Raw genomic sequence first — 10221 nt, 5'->3', positions numbered from 1 at the left:
CCCTAACAATCAAATCTCCCTGATGATCCTAGAGTTTTAAAGCTGCTGCAATAGTCTAATCTTTCAGTTCAGTCCTGCCACAGTTTGTCTCTGCCACTGACCCACAAGTCTTTGGTATTGGCGTATGGCTCCTGAGACTTGCAAGTGGGCCCCTCTTCCAGGCTGTGCACCCCGGGTCCTCTGTTGAGGGATGACTGTGCTATGTCACAGGTGAGTGCCGTCCCCCCAGGGCAGTTCTGGGCTGCTGGGCTCTGTAGGGAGGCTCCCAGTCTGCTCAAATGATGGCTGAATGGGGCTTTGTTAATTCACACTGCTCCACCTTCCCAGCTCTGGGACAATCAGCTGAGGTTGCAGGGAAGGCTAATGTCCACGCCCAGTTTTGTGGTGTGTGCCTGTTATTTGAAGCACTTCCGTCACACTGGGTTGTCTGGGGCAGCTCTGGGCTATGGGGCTGGCGATGGGCAGGAGTGTTTCCTGTCCACCAGGATGGTGGCTGTGAGCGGACATCCCCCTTTTCTTGGGAAGTTGTGTTGTTTAGTGAATTTTCTCAGCCACTGGATTATTGCCTTTTGTCTCAGAGCTCTCTTAGTTCTGCTCTTGACTTGACGTGCCCAAATTGCAATTCTTTGAAGCTTTCTGTATTGGGCTTCTTAGAGTAATTGTTTTAGAAAAAGAAAAAAGGATTTAAAAAAAAAAAACAAAAACGGCCCTCCTCAGAGATCTAATGGGTTATTGAAATGCTAATAGACAAAGCAACCAGGGCCATTAAGGAAAGGTCCACAGGGCAGAGAGATCATCTTTGCTTCGGGATTTGCATATGTGCCTCAAGGCCTGAGCTCCGCCCTTCCCCTTTCTGTGTTCACCAGAACTCCAAAAATCCTCTGCTTTTATTTTGGAGTTTTTCGTGTTGTTTTTTTTTCTATGCCTGTCTCCTCTCTGCTGGGCTGGCTGCTCTCAGAGTCTCTGGTGTCTGGTCTCAGTCTATCTATGGTTGGAGTTTGAATCAGTAGAATGAGTTTCCGATAAGAGCAGCCACTGCAGTTCTCCCTTCTCCTTCCCGGAGCTGACAGCCCCTCCTCTCCCAGGACTGAGCCTGGCAGGGAGGGGCGCGGGTCCCCTGGCCGCAAAAACTTACCGATTTCGCTGATCTCAGCAGTTCCACGTTTTCATGAGTGTTGTATGAAGTATGCCCAAAGACAGATTGCTCTGTGGTGTCCAGTCCACGCAGTTCCTGGCTTTTTACCTACTTTCCTGGAGGAGTAACTAAAACTTACAGCTCACCAGTCTGCCATCTTGCCCCGCCTCACTGACTCTATGAGCTTTTTTATATAACTCCAGTGATTAAATCAAGACCCACCCTGAATAGGTGGGGTCCATAGATCCATGGAAATAATCCAATTAAATATTTCACTCATAGTTGATTGAGTCACATCTCCATGGAAAAACTAAATCATCACTAATACATCTGCTCCCATAAGATTGTAATAAAGAACATGGATTTTTGGGGGACATAATACACTCAAACCAGCACATAAACATATGGATAAAGGTATTACAGGAGAGGTAATAGTAGACAGTAGTCAGATAACTGTACTATTCTATGTGTTAGAACATGAGAATATTAGATCTGGTACAGTAAAAGGACACATTTTTTGTGTGTATTTTACATAGTCTATCTTTGTTGGGGATCTAATATACTAATCAATAGACCATACTAGGATATGGATATATCTATCTATATCTATCTATCTACATATGTATATATATATATATATGAAACACTTAGAATAATTTTGAAAAATACATGAATGCCTGGTCCCACAACAAGAAATTATAACTTAATGGATAGGTAAAGCTGTTTATGGACTCTGAATAAAATAAAGAAGTATGGAAATATGATATTGGTAGGGAGGCCTTTTGGAGAAATTATCTATTAATGAATCCCAAATTGATCTATGGATTCAATGCAACCCCAATTTAAATTGAAGTGAAGCTTTTATTTTTTGCAGAAATAAACAAGTTGATTTTACAATTAAGATACAAAAGCAAAGGACTAAGATACTAAAAACAACTTACAAAAAGAATGAAGTTAGACAATTCACGTAATCAGATATTAGCACTTATCAAAAATTAAAATAATCAGAGTTGATATTGCTGAAAATTTAGATACCTTGATCAAGGGGCCTGAATAAAGAGTTCAGAAATAAATTCATCCAAGTATGTAAAGATTGGTGCCACCATTAAGGGCTTGAAGGATCCAGGGGTGTGATTGTATCAAATTCCTATGCAACACTCCTATTTGTCCTGTGCAGAAAAGAGATGAATTTTGGAAGATGACAGTGGATTCTCATAAAATTAACCAGCTCATTATTCTCTTGCAGTTGATGTTTAGACATGCTATCATTGCTTGGACAAACTAACACATCCTCAGGTACTTGGCATGCAGCTATTGATCTGGCAAATATGTTTTTTCTCCCAATACTTGTTAATTGGATTTCAGCTGGAAAAGTTTGCAAAAATACTGCACTGGCCTTCCTCATGGGCATAGAAAATCTACAGCCATATATCATAATCAATTCTGCAGGTGACTTGATTGAATTACCCTTCATACAGTTCCATTATTAATGATATGCTGACTGGACCTATTGAGCAGAAGTAGCAACTACTTTAGACTTATGGTAAGACATTTGCATGTCAGAGGATGGTTAATACATTGAAAATAAAAAAAAAAATTCAGGGGAGTTCCATATCAGTGAAATTTCTAGGCATCAAATGGAGTGGGCAGTGTCAAGGTATCCTATTTCAGGCAAGTGAAAATGTGTTGCATCTGGCCCCTCCTACAAACAATAAAGAGACAGAATGTCTAGTTGTCCTTCAAGGAATTTTGAAACAACATATTCCTCATTTTGGTGTGCTACTCAGGCCCATTTATCAAGTAACCCAAAAAGCTTCTAAATCTTGAACCAGAGGAAAAGGAAGAGCCTCTGAATCAGGTCCAGACAGCCGGAATGCTATGGAAACTACTTTAACCTAAATTACTTTCTGTGGACTTACAGAATTATCAAACGTAATTGTATTCCATAAACATTGCTTCTGCTAGAGGAAATCACTTCACAACAAATAAAAAAAAAATGTGTATTAGATCCATGTTCATAGGATTCACCGACCTTAACAAGTTCTCCATCGTCTTGAATCAGTAGATTGATAGAACTGTGGAATGGCTTATTGAAGACTCAATCACAGTGCCAGCAGGGGAGCAATACCTTGCAGGGATGACTAAATGGTCTTTGGGGTCATATCTTCTCCTAAATCAATGTCCACTCTGTAGTATTGTTTCTCCCATAGCCAGGATTCAATGGCCCAGGAATCACAAGGAAGAAAAGGGAGTGACACCAATCACTATTACCCATTTGATCCATTGGAACATCTTTTCTTCTTATCCCTGTGACGTTATCTTTCACTGGCCTAGAAGTCTTCACATAGAGGAGTGCTTCTTCCAGGTGACACAACAATGATTCTATTGATATGGAATATAAGACTGCCATCTGGCCATTTTGTTCTCTGTATGCCTCTGAATCAATAGCCAGCAAGAGAATTACTGTACTGGTTGGGGTTTTTGGTCCTACTTACTGAAGGGAAATTTGACTGCTAATGGAGATAAGGAATAAGGCAGTGTAGGTCTGGAATGTAGGCATTCCCTTAGTATTACCATGTCCTATGTTTAAATTAATGGAATACTACAGCAACCCAAACCAGTCAGGACTACTAATGGTCTATAGCCTTTAGGAATGAAGGTTTAGGTCATCCCACCAAGCAAAATACCATCAACAGATGAGGTGTTTGCTGAGGGTAAAGGAGAATTGGAATGGATAATGGTTGAAAGTAGTTTTAAGTACTAGCTATGACCATGTGACCAGGTGCAGAAGGAAAACTTTTGTTATTAATTATTTACCCTATTTTGTTATGAATGTTTAAATATACATAACCACACAAACACACACACACACAGAAACCCACAGGCATATATGCAGTAACTATCTTTGTTTTCTTCCAGCTCTTACTCCCTTATCATAAAACATAAGTTGTATTAACTTTATGTCATAGTATAAAATTTATAGAGTAAGACCAAATATCACTCTGGACTTGCATCCTCTTCTGGGGAAATGGTTAGTGCATTTTCTGTTGTAGCAGAAGTATGACTATGCTATTGTCACTATTTGGGGATTAATTATGGGTTAATTTGATGTGTACTAGTGCCATGATGATAAGAAGTTGACTGTGAAGGTTAAATTCATATTTCAAGTTGGGTGCATTATGTTGTACAGTGGTTTGGTCAAGATAGTGCTGGACTTATTATCACTGTGAGTGTATTTAATAGATGGATTTGCATCTATAATAAGTTCATTGTATCCACAATTCATTGCATCTACAATCAACAAAGGAGATTGCCCACATTAATGTGGGGAGTCTCCCCATCCAACTAATTAGAGGATTTAAAATCAGAAGTGAGGATTTCAGAAATCAGAAGAATTTCTGCTTCTACTTAAATCAGCCTGCCTCTACTTGGAAATCAAATGTCACTTTCAATTCACAACCTGCCCTAAAGAATCAGACTTGGCAATCCTCCTGGGCAAAATGTGAACCAGTTTCTATAACAAATCTCTTACTATATAGCATGTTAGTTCTGTCAAAAAGTCTCTTAGTTTGCCAGGCTTCTATGACAAATACCACACAAAGGGTTGGCTTAAACATGAATTTATTGGCTCAAGGTTTTGAAGGCTAGAGGCCCATCTTCAAGATATCAGCAAGGCTTCCTTTCTCCCCGAATTCCAAAGCATTCTGATGTTGGCTTGCTGTGATATTTGGGGTTCCTGTGCTTGTATCTCTGCTTCTTGCCACATGGAGAACTCTCTCTCCTTATGTCTGCTCTTCTTGTTTTCACTAACTTTGGCTTCTGCCTATGTACAACTAAGTGAAGATAATGTAAGAAACTGACCATTTGTCTTGGGATAGAATATATATTAAGTGAAATTAGGAATCCACTACTTAATAAATCAGGCCATTGACTTGAGGCTTGCTCTTATGAAACCTAGGGCTATAAACAGGAGGCTGAGTTTTCCTATAATTATGCCTAAGAGGCACCTCCAGGGAACCTATTTTGTTGCTCAGATGTGGCCTTTCTCTCTCTAAGCCCAAATCAGTAAATAAATTCATTAACCTCTCCCCCATGAGGGACATGGCACCCAGGGGAATGAATCTCCCTGGCAACATGGGACATGACTCCGAGGAATGAGCCTCGTCCTGCAGCAACAGATTGAATATGCCTATTTGTCCAAAAAGGGGGAAAAAGTAAGGTAACAAGCTGAGGTTACAGTGGCTGAGAGTTCCCAAATAGCATCGAGAGGCTATCCTAAGATTTCTCTAATGCAAGCTCCAGCTAGATATCCCAAATGGTCACAGTATGCCAGGCCCTTACCAAAAGTAGTCCCCAAATACCTAGGTCCCTACCTGAGATTCTATAAAAGATTCACTCACTAAGTTTTATCTCTCAGAAACTTAAATCCACCAGAATGTTCCTATGCCAGATGTCTTAAAACCCAGAGGCAACAGCCTCTTTAAGAACAACAATCAGATGCAGCCCCCTCCATACCATCAACCCCCTTTTCAATATGATCAGGTTAGGGTGGTCACTGCCTAGACACCCCTTAAGATGGAGAAAGAGATTAAGTGAGAGGAAGGGGTAGCAACAAACAAGGTAAGATTTAACAGAAGTCTATGAATACTGAGACTTTATATAAATATATACATTTTTTTTTAGATGCTGGGGTGTTTGAACAGCTAGGAAGAGGTAAATAACATGGTGGAACTGTAACCTATAACATTCTTTGAGATTTGCTGTATAGCTACGCATTGAATTGTGCTTTGAAAGTCTTCACCTTTCTGGATATATCCTGTATTTCATAATAAGGAAAGAACCGAAACTGTGGAACTGTAACTGATAACAATTTTTGAAATTACCTATTTAACTGCTTGTTGAGCTGTACCTTGAGAGTTAACACCTCTCTGTATTATGTCATACTTTACAATAATGGAAATAGCTGAAGTTGTGAGACTGTGACCCATGATATTGTTTGATAATTGCTCTCTAACTACTTATTAGATCATAAGAAAGTTATCACTGCTATGTAAAATGTTAAAGTTCACAGAAATGCATTAAAAAACAAAATAGCAAAGAAAAAATAATAGAATACTTAATCCATGAGAAGCAGCATTACCTTAAGTGGAATAACATAATCCACATACTGTCAAGCTGAGCTGAGACATACAATGTTCTGGATCTGACTCAAGCTTTGGAATTAAAGAAGACACATTGAAAAATGATTGCTTCATATTTTAAACTAATCTTTCTGACATTTTGCCCATGTTGTGTGATATTATAGTCATTCCCTTTGCCAAAGTATCAGGAAAGGATTTAAGGGATGAAACTTTCGTCATAGAATTGTGAAGTGGATTTATAGAAGAGTCCATCTTGAGAGCAAAATCTCCTTTTCCTTTAGTGTAGGCTTTGTTCTCAAGGAAATCATACACAGAGTGAACCAAAGCTGGTGATACTTTCATCATTTCAGGAGTTAATAATAACTGCAAATATTCATTTAGATCCTTTTTTCTCTTTCCTAAAAAAATCTCTGTCCATAATATTAAAAGCTGTTTTACCAGGAAGTTTCAATATGCTTGACAGATTTTCAAATTCTTCACTCAGTTTGATGTGGAAGTCATAGAAATGCTATAACAACAATAGTTTTTCCAAATCTCCTCACAGGTTGGATTGCACTGGTGTACAGTAATGGCATATAATGCATATGTCTTGTCATGATCATTACAAACACCAGTGTCTGAAATGTAAACATGAAATTGTACAAAGTCATCAGCAGAAACATCTAAATGTCATCTAAAGACACATTTATGCTTTCTTTATAGGGCCCAATAAAAGATTCTCCATCATCATCATCTGATTTCCTGAGACTAGGATATTTTAACATATCCAGTTCAGCTAGCATGTGTCTGAAAAGAGGGCTGCAATTATCATCTCGCAGCATAAACTCATACACCTTCCTTTGAATGTTTCATAGATTTCAGGGGTTGGATCTTCACGATTCAAAGTATCTTCTAATTTTGCTACCTAATAGTCGTCAAAAGTAACTCTTTATGATAAATGCTGTTTATAAATTCCAACAGCAGCTGCTCCTAAAAGAACTTTGGTTTAGTTTGTTTAATGTTTTCATCATTCTGATGACTTAATAAAACCTGTAGCTACAATTGGGCTATAACCCAGTATCCTTCCACTGTCACCCAGAAGAGATTTGCTTGATCTCCAGTTTGCTGAATGAAATCCATAAAAAGTTGTAATGCAACATTTCTTTCAAGGAGTTCTGTGCAATTTTCCCAACAATGGCTGCCAGTTACACAGTATTTATTTCTTTGCCTTACTGAAAGTGCTATATTCTTAAGTCTTTACAAGTAATCTAGTAATAAGCTATTTATTTGATTTTTAGTAGTGTTGCTATCATCATCAACTATATCTAGAGATCTAAGATACTGTATTTCTTCTGCTTCCTTATCTTGGACTGCCTCTAGATCTCCAATATTGTCACTCAATTGAATAATGTTCATAAAAACCTCACAGTTGTGAATGGAATCATGGATCATCCATATGAAATACTGATTAATATAATCAGGATCAGTGAGTTGACTTATTAATGGAAGAATAACTCTCTGGCAAAGTGTCACATGATCTTGCTCTGGAAATCTCCAGGATTTAGCAATAAATATAATAAGACCTCATGCAAATCCCTTCATCTTTATGAGAAGTACAGATTAGATGGTGGCAAACTTCATTCTACTTACAGCTTCAACTTCAAAGAAGGTACTGCAAGATCTTTTGCTGTACCTTGTACTTGATCATCTTTCTCTGTTATTTTCTGTTGAGCTCCTCTGAACTCTTGAAGGTGTGTGCCAAAATCATTTACAATGGATGTACTAAAACAAAGTGGCCAGTCTATTTCTATTAACCTGATTAGATAAAAGGATAACTGTTTGGAAGAACCAGCAATCTTCAAATGCATGGCAGAATATTTTCCTAGTAAGAAACTGAATGAGTACAGTTTGAAGAATCTACATAATTTCAAGAAGAAAAGACCCATCATCACTTAGCATATAATAAAAATATTGGACATAATCTTTCGAGAAAAACTGGATAACTGTCTGGAGAGTTTAATCAATTATATTGGCACCCATCAATCATTTATTACTCTTAATAGCCCTGGTTTCCCATTTCATTTCTTCTAAGCACTTAGGAACCCCAGTTGATACTGGAGGAAGAAATGTCTTCATGCTGATCTAGGTACTTCTCTGCATTTGTTTTTCCAATCAAAAGACTAACCATAAAATGCCCACCCAAACAGCAGAGGATATAAAATGCCAAATATATCACTACCTGTCCAAAGGTTACTACATAAAGGATAATGCCAAGGCTTACCCATCCCCATATGGAAAGATTAGCATCTGTTAACATTATCACATCCCAGAGAAGTGACCTCTTCCCTGGTTTCACTGCATGGCAACAGCTTCAGCAACAGACATAACTACCTTGGATGCAGCCATCTGCAACAACTGCTCTTTCAGTTTTCTCCTGGGTGGTGGTTTTACTTGGCTTTGCTGGCTTTCTCCTGGGTTGGCTATTCACGTCTGTGTTTCTGAGGGTGTAGATTAAAGGGCTTAACATGAGTGTTAACACAGTATAAAACACAGTTACTGCTTTGTACAATGGGAAGGTGATCATAGACCAAATATACACAAAAAAACAGGGTGCAAAAAAAGATCATGGTAATATGAGAAGTACAGGTGGAAAGAACCTCTCACTGTCCTTCAGTGCTTTGAGTTCTGAAAGAGCAATGGATGAGGACAAGGGAGATGATAAGAATAGAAAAAGTGAGCATACATAGCAATGCACTGCTGGTGGCACAGAGTCCAAAGATGTAAGTGTCAATGCAGGAGAGTTTTGGCAGAGGGTGGGGATCACCTAGAAATGGTCAATAACACTGGGGCTTCCAAACAGCAACCAGAGCATGAAAATGATTTGAATCAAAGCATGAAGAAATTCCCTAGCCCAGGACATGACAACCAGGAGGGCACACACCCACCGGTTCAATGTAATCTGGTACTGGAGGGACTGCAGATGGCCCTAGGGGTTATAAGCTAATACAATGAGCTGGAGTATCTCATTCCTCCAAGGAAATGATCTGCAAAGAGCTGAGTCATGCATCCACTGAAGGATATAGTTTTCTTCTCAGTGAATAAGTCAAATATAATTTTGGGGGCCATATTAGAAGAGAAAGAGATATTTAGAAAGGACAAGAAAGACCGAAAAAGTACATGGGGGAGCCTAGGGCTGGGCTGTTTGCCATTGCCACTACAATGAGAAGGTTGCCTGCAAGGATGAGAAAGTAGATCACCATGAACACAAAGAATAAAACTTTCTGCACATCTGTGTTCTATTTTAGGCAAAGCAGAATTAATTCCATCACAATGCTTACTAGCTCCATGAATCCAATTTGGCATTTGTATAATTGATTTATCTGCAAATAGCACAAGCATTGCAAATTGATAATATTTTAATTCAGTTTTTTGAGATATATTCACATACCATGAAATCATCCACAGTGTACAATCAATTATTCAAAGTACCATCATATAGCTGTTCATTCATTGCTACAATTTTTTTAATGTTATTGAGATAGTTCACATACAATACAATCATCCAAAGATCCAAAGTGCACAATCAATTGCCCACAGTACCATCATACAGCTGTGCATCCATTATCACAATAAATTTTTATTTCAATTTTTAGAACATTTTCTTCACTCCAGAAAAGAAAAAAGAGACAAAAAAGAGAACTCAAATCCTCCCATAACCCTTACCAACCCCCTTCCACTACTGACTCGTAGTATTGGTATAGTACATTTGTTACTATTGAGGAAAGAATGCTAAAATACTACTAACTGTAGTACATAGTTTGCAATAGGTGTATTATTTCCTATATACCCATCTATTATTAACTTCTAGTTATAGCATCATATATTTGTTCTAGTTCATGAATGAGATTTCTAATATTTGTACAGTTAATCACAGACCTTGTCCACCACAAGATTCACTGTTTTATA

General features: G+C 38.3%; 1 pseudogene; it reads right to left on the bottom strand.

Moving 5' to 3' along the window:
• Positions 1-6148: 6148 nt before the first annotated feature.
• Positions 6149-8587, bottom strand: LOC119517743 (annotated as a pseudogene).
• Between the last annotated feature and the right edge of the window lie 1634 nt (positions 8588-10221).

Source organism: Choloepus didactylus, chromosome 21 (assembly GCF_015220235.1).
Source record: "Choloepus didactylus isolate mChoDid1 chromosome 21, mChoDid1.pri, whole genome shotgun sequence".
Lineage (NCBI taxonomy): Eukaryota > Metazoa > Chordata > Mammalia > Pilosa > Megalonychidae > Choloepus > Choloepus didactylus.
This window is presented reverse-complemented; position numbering and strand designations above follow the sequence as displayed.